A 13,020-nucleotide genomic window follows, 5' to 3' on the forward strand; every position below is an offset into this window, starting at 1 on the left:
GTCGTTGTTTCACCGTTCTCACCTAATTTGAACGCCATTATTGGCGCAAACGGAAGTGGTAAATCTAACTTTTTCGACGCAATTTGCTTTGCCTTGGGATTCAGATCTGGTAAAGACTTGCGAATCGACGAAAACGTAGATTTGATATATAAACGAGGGCAGCATAACGTAGAAACCGCTTCAGTGACTTTAGAATTCGATAACTCAGACAAGTTGACCAGTCCAAGTGCATATGTTCAGTGCGATAAAATCATCGTCTGCCGAAAATTGTCTATAAACGGAAAATTGCACATATCTATCAACAAGGTTACTGTAAAAAATGTTGATTTACAAAAAATGTTGTTGGAATCTAGAATCAACGTGCAAACGGGTAATTTCATGGTTCTTCAAGGAAAAGTGTTTCGAGTTGTACAAATGAAGCCTGTGGAACTGTACAGCATGTTATGCGATACTTTAGGAACGAGTGGCTTCGACAAAGAAAAACAGGCTTGCGAGAAAACGCTGATCGAAAAACAAAAAACGTTGTCTGTCATTGAGCAAGACATCAACGAAAGTTTTAAGCCTGCGCTAGAAAAACTAGCTATTCAAAAAAAAAATTATATGGACTGGCTTACTATAAAGTCTGTTATTGAGCACAAAGAATACTGTATCGTAGAGGCTCGAATAACTGAAGTTAAAAAACAGTTGGACGAACAAGTTGTTGAGCTACAATCCTACTACGAAATGCTCGAACAAGAAAAACGTGCTTTGAACGAACTGAATGAAAACAAGCAATTCTGCTCAACTAAACTGGCAGAATTGCAAACGGAAAAAACTAAATTTTCAAATTCGGTCTCCATTGACGAGTTAGAAAAAGCGATTGAAGTGCTGAAGACCGAACAAGTAAAGTCTCACATGAACGTCAATATGAAGTCTACGGAGCTTAACACGTCTAAATTGACATTACAAAAGTCTGACGAGGAACTTCTTGAAGTCTCCAGCTTAATTGATCAAATTGAGTCGAAACACTCGGATTTCCTGTCTTCTAAATCTGCTTATCAAAAAGAAAAAGCTAAGATTGAAAATGAAATTAGCTCAATTGACAAGCAATTGAACTCTGCTCGTTTAGGAGAGCCTGTGGCAGATGATGGCGTTCCATTAAAAGAAAAAATAGCTACGTTACAAAAAAAATTCCAGGAGAAACAAATTAAGTTGTCTACGTTAGTTGCTAATATTGAATATAAGCAGAATAAATTATTAGAGAAGCGTAAAAAAAAAAGTACTGTCGATCACAAAAGCGATCAACTAGACATCGACGCATTAACGTCTGAGATAAAAAATTTAGAAAACAGATTATCGGACTTAAGGTTTGAAAAAGACGAATACGAAAATACTAAACGAACATTATCAGAATTAGAGCTCACACTAAATGAAAACAACAACTTATTTTCGAGGTTGACTTATCGTTTTAACTCTGAACACACTATTTTGAAGTATTTTACAAACAACTCTAAGGTTATAGGTACAGTAATGAGTTGCTTCAAAATCAAGCCGGAATTTCAAGACTTCACATTAGCTTTAGAAGAGTGCGCGAAGTCAAAACTCTTGCACATCGTTATAAAAGACGATGGAGTCACTTCTAGTATTTTTTCAATTTGCAAAACAAAACACATTGCGAGTAACATGCGTACCGTTAAATAACGTGTTCTTTCCTCCTCATTTGAAGAACGTGAAAAAAGAAATTTCACGTCATCCTGATGTTTATTGTTGTTTAGATTTGTTGACATACGACACCGTGTTTTGAAAATGTGATATTTTACGCGTTCGGAAATACTTGTTTTACACGGGACAAAGCCATTGCAAAAAAATTAATGCTTGATAAAACGTTGAACAATACGATTATTGTGACAGACGGAACGTCATATGATCCAAATGGAAAATCTCAGGAGGTAACTTGGTGGGTATGAACGAAATGATTAATTCTTGGAACAAATACATGGGACTGACAAACAGTATACCTGAGAAAGTAAACTCTTTTGAAGAAACTAAAAAAAATTGCTTAATTTTATTGACATAGAGCATCAATACGACAGGATTTCCTCAGAGTTAATAGTAAAGAAACAGAAATTGGAGTTGATTACTCCTTTGAATAGTCAAACTTCGTCTTCGGAGTTACAAAAAGAATTAAAAGAAGGACAAGATGAAATCGAAAAGCTCAATAGAGAAAGAGCCGATCTGGCATCAGAAGTCGACTCTATTGATGGTGAAATTAAAAAACACTTTAAAATGTATGAGAATTTTGCTGTCGATAATAAAAAATATGTAGAAAACACTGAAGATCGAAAAAAATAAGCTGGTAACTAAGAAAAAAGAATTTAGAAAAACAGATATCCGATCTAGAATCAATGAAAAGTGCGGAAATAGAGAAAGAATTGCACGTTTTGAAAGATAAAAAACAAGAGTTGAACCAAGAAATTACTATGTTACAAAAACTTATTGAAGATAAGGAAACAGAGTTAAGCTCACTGCTAAAGCACAAGGAAGAAATAGATTTGAATTTTAAAAAAAAATTTAGATGAGTTGTCAAGTATTAAAAAAAAACTTGAAGAATTAGAATCTGCTATTGAAGAGTTTAAAAAAATCGCTAAAGGTCACAAATGAAAAACAACTGGAAAAGGTAGCTTTACAAGAAAAAATTCACACTAAAATATCTTGCCTTAAAGCTACAAGCCAAAAGTTTGAAAAAGAAAAGTCGAACTTATTGGCCAAAAAAGATCAGTTAAATAAGCTCAAGCAATACAAACTTGACTTAATTTCCGATATTTTCCAGCAATGGCAGAACTTGAATTTCGACGATATAGTTCGAGATCTGGAAAAAGACAAAGAACGAAAAGAAGAATTGCAAATGTCAATAAACCAGCACTCCATCGAGTCTTATGTGAATTTGGAAACTCAATTTGCAAACATCATAGAAGAAAAAAAAAAAGTAGAAATCGAGCGAGACTCTCTACTCGATTTGATCGACCGAATTTCAAAAAACAAACAAGCAGTAATCACAAAAGGGTTCAGAAAATTTGCATTTCTTCTGAGTCAAATCTATACTGAGCTTGTGCCTAACTCTGATATCGTTTTAAACGCGGTCAGTAACACTGATCTTTCAAAAGGGTTTGAACTCCACATTATAATGAACAACGAAAAAATCGAAAGTTTATCTAGTTTTTTCCGGAGGGCAAAAAACCATGATATCGTTGACGTTTTTGTTAGCTTTGTTGAAATTGAATCCGTCACCATTTTACTTGTTTGACGAAGTTGATTCTGCTTTGGACGTTGGTCACGCAACTAAGCTTGGATCTTTTTTGAAACGATATTTTTCAGACAGTCAATTTATAACAGTTTCACATCGCAAAGCTTTTTATGAGCATGCCGATAAAATTTTCATAACAGATTCGTCGAATGGAATAACTACAATTAAACAATATCTTTTTTAATTCAGTATTCAAACATAATTTCATGTTCCGCTTCAAGCTTGAATTGTTTCTTTATGTGAAATTTATATGTAGCTCGCAGTGTGAATATGTAGAAAGATTCAATTAAGCTGCACAAAATTGAAATTACAATTAAATAGTACTCTTTGTAATAAATATAGTATAAAACCCCTACGAATAAGCGCATATACAGTTTTTTGAATTTCTTTAATTTCAAGTAGATGAGTACTGCCTGGTACAGTTTTATCGTCGAAATCAAACGAATGTTTATTTATGATTCTAGAGACGTAGTTAATTGGTAATACGTTGTTAACGGATAGCTTGAAAATTATTTTATTGTAGGCGTCCGTGGAAATAATTTCTTGGTCAAGGGTTGTAGATGGTTGCGTTTTTTTTTTCTTTGTGAAGGAGATCTGCATAATATATATGGCTTTGAGACGAAAACGCGTTGCTTTTGCTAAGATATAATTGCCAATAGGTTACAATATTCCAAGAGTAATATAGCAAGAAAACATACATAATAACGAGAAAGTAATTGATCTGAGAAGATTTTATAATTATATTGCTCGCACAGACGGTGGAAATTCGCTGCTCGTAAGAAGCTAGAGATTTAGAAACTATTCCGTGCTTCTCAAAAAACTCGGTAATATACTTTAGAATTCTTTTTTGAAGGTTTAACAAATAAATGCTGAGCCGAATAATTAGCAAGCTTGAAAGTTCAATGTTTATTGAGTTTTGAATTTTATACAGGCAATACTTCAGATAAATTAAAGTAAGTAAATAGCTGATAATATCTACAATGTTATGCACTGCACTAAGAAGTATTTCGAAGGCATTTGACATAATACACAAAAGAACTAGGTGACTTACGCAATAAAATACTAAGATAACGTATTGAGCAGACGTTGATGTGTCGAATAGAAGCAACAATATTAAAATAATTTTAATAAGTTGATTTAAAATTCCGATTGACATCAACGCTACATTGCTGTCTACAGTACAAGCTTCGGTTAAATGTAACCCTACGTAGTGGAAGTTGTAACTGTTTTTTATAGCTACTTTTAAACTATTAAATATCAGGCTAGTTTTGACTACCTTTTGAAACTTATGTTGGCAGTCGAAATTTTCTACGTTTTCTACAAAGCATTGATAGCATCTCGTATCATCAGTGCTTCTGTCGAACGATGATGATTCGTTCTCTTTGTCAAAAGATTCTGAATTTTCTTCTTCTAACAAAGCAATGTCTATATCGTTGATTTTATGTGCACTAGAATTATTAGAATTTAAAGAGTGATGATCTTTAAATTTGTAACTCATAGTTTCTTCATCAGTATTTGCATTTGACTCTTCCAGTTCTGAAAAATCTTCGTTGTTGTTCATTGTTTGCGGTAAAAAACATCCTTTACAGTATTTTTTTTTTGGAGCGCTGAGATATTTGTTCTTTTTGATGAGATCAAAATCATAAAACGGGTTTTGAATGTGTCGATTTCCAATGTATTTTTCAAATAAAGTTACAGCATTCAGTTGAATTAAATTTAAAAAGATCATAAAAAGATTCTTATAAATTAGTTTTGACTTGACTCTATAGACAAAGCGCAGTATCATAAGTGGCGTGTTAAAAAAGAATAGCGAAATGACACATGAAAACTTAGCCGTGATAAACAAATCTCGAGATCTAATGTTATCTTGAACTTGTTTTTCGACATTTGAGCTGATGGTTAATGCATATAAAAAAAAAAGTAATTATAACCAAGTACCTGTATTGAATTACATAGTTATCTATGAACTGGCATGAGAAGTAATCAAAAATAATTTCGTTGTAATCTAAACAGTAGTTGACAATTAGAATTAATACAGAAGAAAACTTTGAATTTATCAAATTCGAATCGTACTCGTGAAATGAATCTAATACAAACCAAATATAAATAATATTAGTCACGCTGAATACAATTGGTAATAGATCTAAATCAAACAATTTTTCATTTCCAACGTAATCAACATATCTAGGAGCTCCTAAGAAGTAAAACAATTGAGCCGTTTGTAGTATAAAGAAAGTGAACCATTGCGTAGATCTCAAAGAAGAATTGCTGGTAAAAGTAATATATAGTATATTACTTCCTTGAATGGATAAAAAAAACAATATATAACAAATTCGGTTCATCCACTAGCTTTTTTGTTAGTAAAAATAGTAAAATAAACTGGATAAATATAATTATTTTGACTAACATGAGTATACAAAGAAGCCTATATGAAGTTCTTTACGTCATTGTGAAAAAGGTTTTTAGTAGTGGATAACTATTTGTTATTGATTAATATTTAATAATAACGAATTTAAATAATTTAATAAGTCCTGCTCTTTACTTAGTAGAGTGGTGATCAATGACAATAAAACAATTTTTAACTAGCCGTAATGTTAAATATTGAAAGCAAAAATTTTAGAAGATGTTGTGCTTCTGTGTGTGAAGACATAATATACGAATATCAATAGATTAAATGATTATTTGAACATTTGTTGTACTGTGTTTGTGATAAAATCGTGTTAGAAATGAACTTATGAAAAAATTTGGCTTTATTTTTTTGTTGACTCGATCTTTTAGTCACATATTGACAGGTTCATTAGATTTAAGCAATGTTCAATTTGGAATTCAAGAAAAGTGTAATGTCGAGTTCGAGTGGTTTGTCAAAAGCTTACTAAATATACCAGTAGAGTACAGTATTTCTCGAATACAAAGACTTATTAAAACGGTTTGCTATATCAAAATTTCTGGATCATCGAACAATGTCATATTATTCCGCCGATTTGACTGAGCCTTTGAATTCTAAAAAAAAAAACAATGAAAGAAATTTAAACGAAAGCGAAAAATCGCTAATATTACAATCCACAATTATTTCGTTTCTGAATGCTATAGGTAATGACGCATTTTTGAAGAAGGAAAATATAAAAACAAAAAATGATGAATATTTATCGGATAAACCTAAACTTTCGTTGGCAGAATTGACAAAATATGATAGAGTCATTCAAAAACTTTTGAATTCAGCTTATATAAATAATGTTTTGAAGGTATTAATGGAAAAACCTAGGTTAACAATTGAGGCAGACGAAGTTATATTTACTGCCAAAATCTCCGTTGTTAAATTTGACTAGTACAATTTGTGAAATAGATTCTGCAACTCCAATGCATAGTTGTTTTAGCTTGGATTTGTTACGTCATTTCACGAAATGTAGAGCTACTAAAACATCAACTTGTAACATTGAAAAATATAATGAAATCGCAACAATCTGCTCGAAACAACACCTGTCATGTGCCATCTATAATCAATGTTAATACTCATAAAGAAGAATATAACCAATTGGTAGATGCCGATTATTTTTAGCAACTAGCCTATGGGCAAACTATGTCTATTATAAGTATGAATGTACCAAAGACATAGATGACATAGCTAAATCCAATATACTAACAGGATATAAACCTGTATCTGTTTTTAATCTGACTCATCTGTACGAAGATGATCATTCAAAACAGAAAGCAATTACTGAGACTCCTTTGAGTACTGTTTTAGATCTGAGCGAAACCAATGCAAATTTGTTGTTGTAACGAGAGGTACATCCGTACAAAACGAATGGATGATCAACTTCCACACGCTCATGATAAAGGCTGAATTATATGCTGGTAAAATACATAGTGGATATTACGTTATTGGAAGTCGACTTGCGTCTTTATAAAAACCACTTTAGATACGTTGAAAAACCTACTATAGGAAAATATGGAAAAAAAAAACAATGTTAAAGGACAACGTAAACTTCAAGTGTAATGAATACGAAATCATATTTACTGGCCATTCATTAGGAGGAGCCGTTTCTAAAGTAGCAGCTTTGGACCTATCTAAAATGATGCAAAACGCTAAAATCCATGTTGTGACATTTGGCTCACCGAATGTGTTTGACAAAAATGCGAACGAGTTATTTAACTCGAGTAAAAAATATACTTACAAAACGATTTTACATCTATGAATATGATGTAGTATCTAAATTTCCTTGTACGAATGGTAATGGGATTCCCCGTTGCAAATATAGCAATGGAGAAAAAATATGACGTACCTAATATTTATAATGAAAATGATGATGAAGTTGACAAAAAAAAAACGTTATTAGAGATTATTATGTTGCAGATAATGATGCAAACGTAAAATTAATAGAATCAAAACATTTGCATATGCAAAATAATATTTTCGATGAGGAGAGCTTTGGAACTGTAATACTCAATAAAATAGACAAATCTATTAATATTGATAACATGTTAATTCCAGGTCCTTTCCAGTTTAGAAATTCTCATGTTTGTTCTTACGAATGCTACTTTTTATCAAAATATTGCAACAATAAAAAAGTTTGCAAGTCTTGCCCAAAATCATAGATTATATCTAAGTTTATTCTAGGCATGTAAAACGTAATTGACCAAAAAGCACAAAATTTCAAATATATTTATTTTTTCGTAAAAAATCTTTTTGATTTCTATAAATAGTTGGAAATATTTAAAGTAAACATTATCTATGTCGTCTCGACGTATTCACAACAAAAAAATTTTGAAGTTTTATGAATTCTCACTAGATTTCACTCCCCTTTTGTCTTTAGTTTTAGATTCTCTGGCTGTTAAATATTTAATCAGCCACAAATTGAATATTAAAAACGTAATTATAGAAGTATTAGGTAATAGACCTTTTTCATTGTCAATGTACGATTGCAGCTGGAAAAAATCTGATGCAACTTTTCTCAATAACCTTGGTGTAAAAAAATTAGAATGTACACACACAAAAGACGAAAACAAAATAGATGAATATAAATGTATAAAGTTTCATGCAAGTCATGGTAATCCAAAAAAACACATCTTTATTTTGAATGATAAAAGTATTTGTTTTAGGATATCGACGTTGAAATACACGCCTGTTTTATTTTTTCAAAATACAGCATTACGTTTCAGCAAAATTCCAGAAATTACTCGTGCGAAAGTTGAAAATAATATACAGAAAAAAGACAATAAAATTCTTAGTGGAGAAGAGAACGATAACTTAATCAAAGTAAAAAAAAGAAGAACGAAAAATCCAAACCCTTTGTCTGTATTAAAGCCAAAAAAAAAAAAATTGTAGTTGTCTAACACAATTATTGATTGAAATTACTAAACAAATATTGAAAATCTAAATTTTTCAATAGCATGAAACTAGATGTTTTGAATGCAAATTACATTAAATACGAACCTATTTTATGAACAATTTTTGAAAAATTAAACATTCGCTCAGACTAGTGGAGTTTGAAGGATACTTGATTCCACTTTTTTTTTTGAACGTACTAAAACCTTATCAAAAGAAGGTCTACAGTGGTTATTACAAAATTATGAATTAGGCATTAGTTGTATTTTAGCAGATGACATGGGACTTGGTAAAACTATCCAAGTAATTGCTTTTTTATCAGTTTTTAATTGAGAATAAAAACATATTTGCAACCAGGGTCGTGTTCTTTGACTAATTATTTGGACGACTTGTTAAAACAAAACTTCAAAGACAAAAATAAAATCGTTGATTCAATGCTTGAATATAGTGATTCTGTTTTTTCGAAACGTGTTTTGATTATAACATGTACTACACTGCTGTATCAGTTAGAAGCTGAATTTTTAAAGTTTTATCCGTTGATACACATAAAAATTCATAAAAGCACTAGCAGTTTAACTCAAAAAATTAAAGAGCTCGGTATACATGTAGTAAGTTATGATTGTTGTCGCATGAACTATCATATTTTGCATGATATTCAGTTTGAAATGGTAATTCTCGATGAAGGACAAAAAATAAAAAATCCCAACGGTTTAACTACTCTTGCAATCAAACGAATTAAGTCAAAGTTTAAACTCATTCTAACTGGGACGCCGTTCCAAAATAGTTTCAGAGAGTTATGGAGCTTGATAGATTTCATTAACCCTGGTCTTCTTGGTTCTTTGCCTGCGTTTTCAAATGGCCTTCATATCTCCTATTGAAGACGGATTTACAAAAGGGATGCCTCTTGATAAAAAGTTGTTCGCTAAAAAATGTTTAACTTTATTAAGAGGACTACTAACTGCCCATATTTTAAGACGCACCAAAACCGATAGTAAAATACTTAATAACATTCAATGTGCTGAATTAATGTGTTTGTGTCCTATTACTGCCATTCAGTACAAATTATATATTAATTTTTTAAAGGAATATGGTCCACAGTTTCTCAGAAATATTACGGCTTTAAATTCAGTTCAGAAAGATACTAAAAACCATTCATTAAAATATTTTAACATTCTTAGTATTTTGTCAAACCATCCTGATGCCTTGTTTGAAAACTTAGAAGAATTTGAGTATAGAATACACCAAAAATAATTTGACGTATGGTGATTATGAACGTAGTGGTAAATTAAAAGTAGTGCTTCAACTTTTAAAAAAGTTCGAATTGGAAGGACAAAAAGTTGTTATTTTTTCTCAGCGCATCAAATATTTGAATTTCATTGAAAACTATATCAGTTCGTCTTACAAATATTTAAAATTAGATGGCAGTGTTACTTCGTACCAGAAAAGAACAAGTATGATCGATAACTTCAATACAAATTCAGATATCCGCGTCTTTCTTATGAGTACAAAAATTGGGGGGTGTCGGTATAAATTTGTGTTCTGCGTCCAGAGTAATTATTTTTGATCCTGACTGGAATCCAGCAAATGATTCTCAAGCTTTGAACCGTTGCTATAGAATTGGCCAATCTTGTAACGTAGAAATTTACCGACTTATAAGTGCAACTCCTTTCGAACAATACATGTATCGCATACAAAAACAAAAATTATCTATTGCGAACGCAGTCTTTGACGAAGGAGTTATCCAGTTGTCTAAAAGAGATTTAACTGACCTTTTAGAATATCCAAATCCAATAGATTCCAGTCCGATGCTAGATTTTAACTCAATAGCATATCGTCTTTTACTAACTGCTCTCAAGAATAAAATTTCTTTTAACGACCCTATTAGTGATCCGAGTACTGTGTTCACAAAAACATTCGGAAATACCTCAAGTTTTATCAGAATTTGATTTTAATATTATCATTGACAAGATTTTCCAAAATTCAAACTTAGCTAAAGATAAAGAATCTTCTTCCGATTTCGCAGATCTTATAAGTAATTTGAATCGTATAAATGAAGATGAATGCAGCGATGTTGATTACAATGATGCTTATACTGACAAGCAAGCAGCTGTGAGTAATCTGTTTAAAGCCACGGGTTCTTTGGTATCTCAGAAGGAATATCAAGCCATCAATAATACTATTAAACAAAAGTTAGAGACAAGTGTCAATTCGGAATTCCGCTCATTTGCTTTAAGTCAACGTGCCTGTCAAGCTAAAAAAGACAATGAACTTGTTTGGACTGGTAAGCATGGTGATGCTGGAATGGAAGTGGTAGAAAAAGCGAGACTTTATAGATGAAAGTCTTGTCCGAAGTTTCTTCGGACAAAAAGATTTTGAAATCTTGTTGAACATTATATATATATTACGCAACACACCGAAAAAATTCACCACTGGTGAATTGATAAAAAATGTTTTTAGCGACAAGTTCAATAGTCCTGAAAAAAAAATCATGTTTAAGAAGTTTCTTTTGATTATCTGTGACAAGATCGATTCGATACCTGTTAGGTGGCAGCTTAAGAAAAAGTTTTTATACGAATTTCATTGATTATCAGTTCTTTAAGTTAGCAACGCCAAACTATTAAATCTGCCATTGTGAGGTCGTTATCGTCGTTTACAAAAGCAATTTTTTTAAACGATGCTGAGAACTGAGTCCAACTCAGAAGGTTTTTGACTCAGCCGTAGCCATCAATTTGTTTATTAGATTTTCTGGGGCATAATACTTCCAGAAAATTTTGTGCGAAGCTTGTAAAATATAAACACTTTAAAAGACACCCAATATCGATTTTGATATAGTTTACATCCCGAATTTCGATTATTTGAAAAGTGAATGGATATTGCTCTGTGGTCAACTGCGAGTCAGAAGCTGTTTTAGACAATCCATCGTTGTTCTTAACGATATTATTTATGCAAAAAGAAACAAAGCTGTCGTTTTTTAAGCCACAAAACAAAAACACGGCATTTCTAGATTGCACGGAATGAAAACATATTTATCATGTTTAAGGACAATAGAAGTGCAAAAATTCAAGTTTCGATCTTTATTGGATTGGCTGTTTTCTTTCAAGATAGTTATTTGGTCTTTGTAGGCACAGCGCTAGTAGATCCGATAACAAATCAATGTTTCCTTTTATATCACTGCTTAGTGAATTGAGTCTCGATAACATATAACTCATTGTTTTTAAATGCGTAAACGTCGATCTGGGTGCTGCTGGATTTAAGTTGCCCGTTTAGTTTTACAAGCGAGTAAGTAAAAATGTCTTTCTTCAAATCTTTGAAAACGAAACACTGACTGAGATTATTTGTTTCATTATTAAATTTTTCGTGACTAGGTCTTGCGCGTGAAACAATAAATTTTTTCTCGAGAATTTTGGCGAACTTTTCACAAGAAAACTATAAATTCAATTCCTCGAGTCGCTCGATCTCGTTTGAGATGGTTGAAACAAACCGATCAAAAATCCGCTATATTCATTTAAAGGGTAAATGTATGAGATTTTGTTGTAGATCGAATCAGAAATTTGCGACTGGGCGGTGTTTTTCGTTTTGTTGACGATTTTGAAAAAATCGGACAGTTTTGCGATTATCTTTCCAGGCTGAGTTTCAGCTGGTTTCATGTAGTCTAAAAGCAAGACATTGTCACTCGTTGTGTACTTGCTCATTAGATGACCCGCAGCTTTAGTTTCAAGCTTGTTAAGTGTTATTTGCCATTTGAAAATTCTCAACTAAAAAAAACCAAAAACAAATTAATTTAGATCGAATAAATCTGCTTCTTGATTAATCGTTTATTGATGGATATTGCACAAGTTTTTTCACTCGCTAGAGTATGTAACTACCACTTATTAGCTTTTAGAGAAAAGATTTGCTTCTAGCTTACGCGATTGTTCGGCAAAGCTCGAAACTTGAAAAATAGCGTCAACAAGCGACAAATCAAACTGTTGCAGCAAAACAATTTATTGACTGCTTGGGAAGTGGAATATCTTTTGAAAAATATCGGAATGAAACTGTCCAGACACGAAGCTGAGTTGCTTCTCTCTGAATTTGAGACGAGAGGTGGATTTAACGAAAAAGACGTAATGCATCTGTGCGCAAAAGTATTATCACAATCATATTCTGAAGGAAAAATTTTACAAAGCTTTAAAATTGCTTGCCACCAAAGACGATAAAATAAAAGTATCTGTTCTAGCTGAGTACCTAATGAAAACCGGAACTATTTTTAAAATGTCTTTTGATCAAATAATTTTGTTCTGTGAATACTGCCTCTATGAAGAGAAGAAGCAAGGAAAAATAAATCTGGACGACTATTTAGACATTGGAATCGTTGTAAAATGTGCTTTTATCAATTAGATTTTTTGCAAACATGTTTGTTACATTTTCATATAAG

The sequence above is a fragment of the Dermatophagoides farinae genome, unplaced genomic scaffold (genome assembly GCF_024713945.1).
Source record: "Dermatophagoides farinae isolate YC_2012a unplaced genomic scaffold, ASM2471394v1 contig6, whole genome shotgun sequence".
NCBI classification, from domain to species: Eukaryota; Metazoa; Arthropoda; class Arachnida; order Sarcoptiformes; family Pyroglyphidae; genus Dermatophagoides; species Dermatophagoides farinae.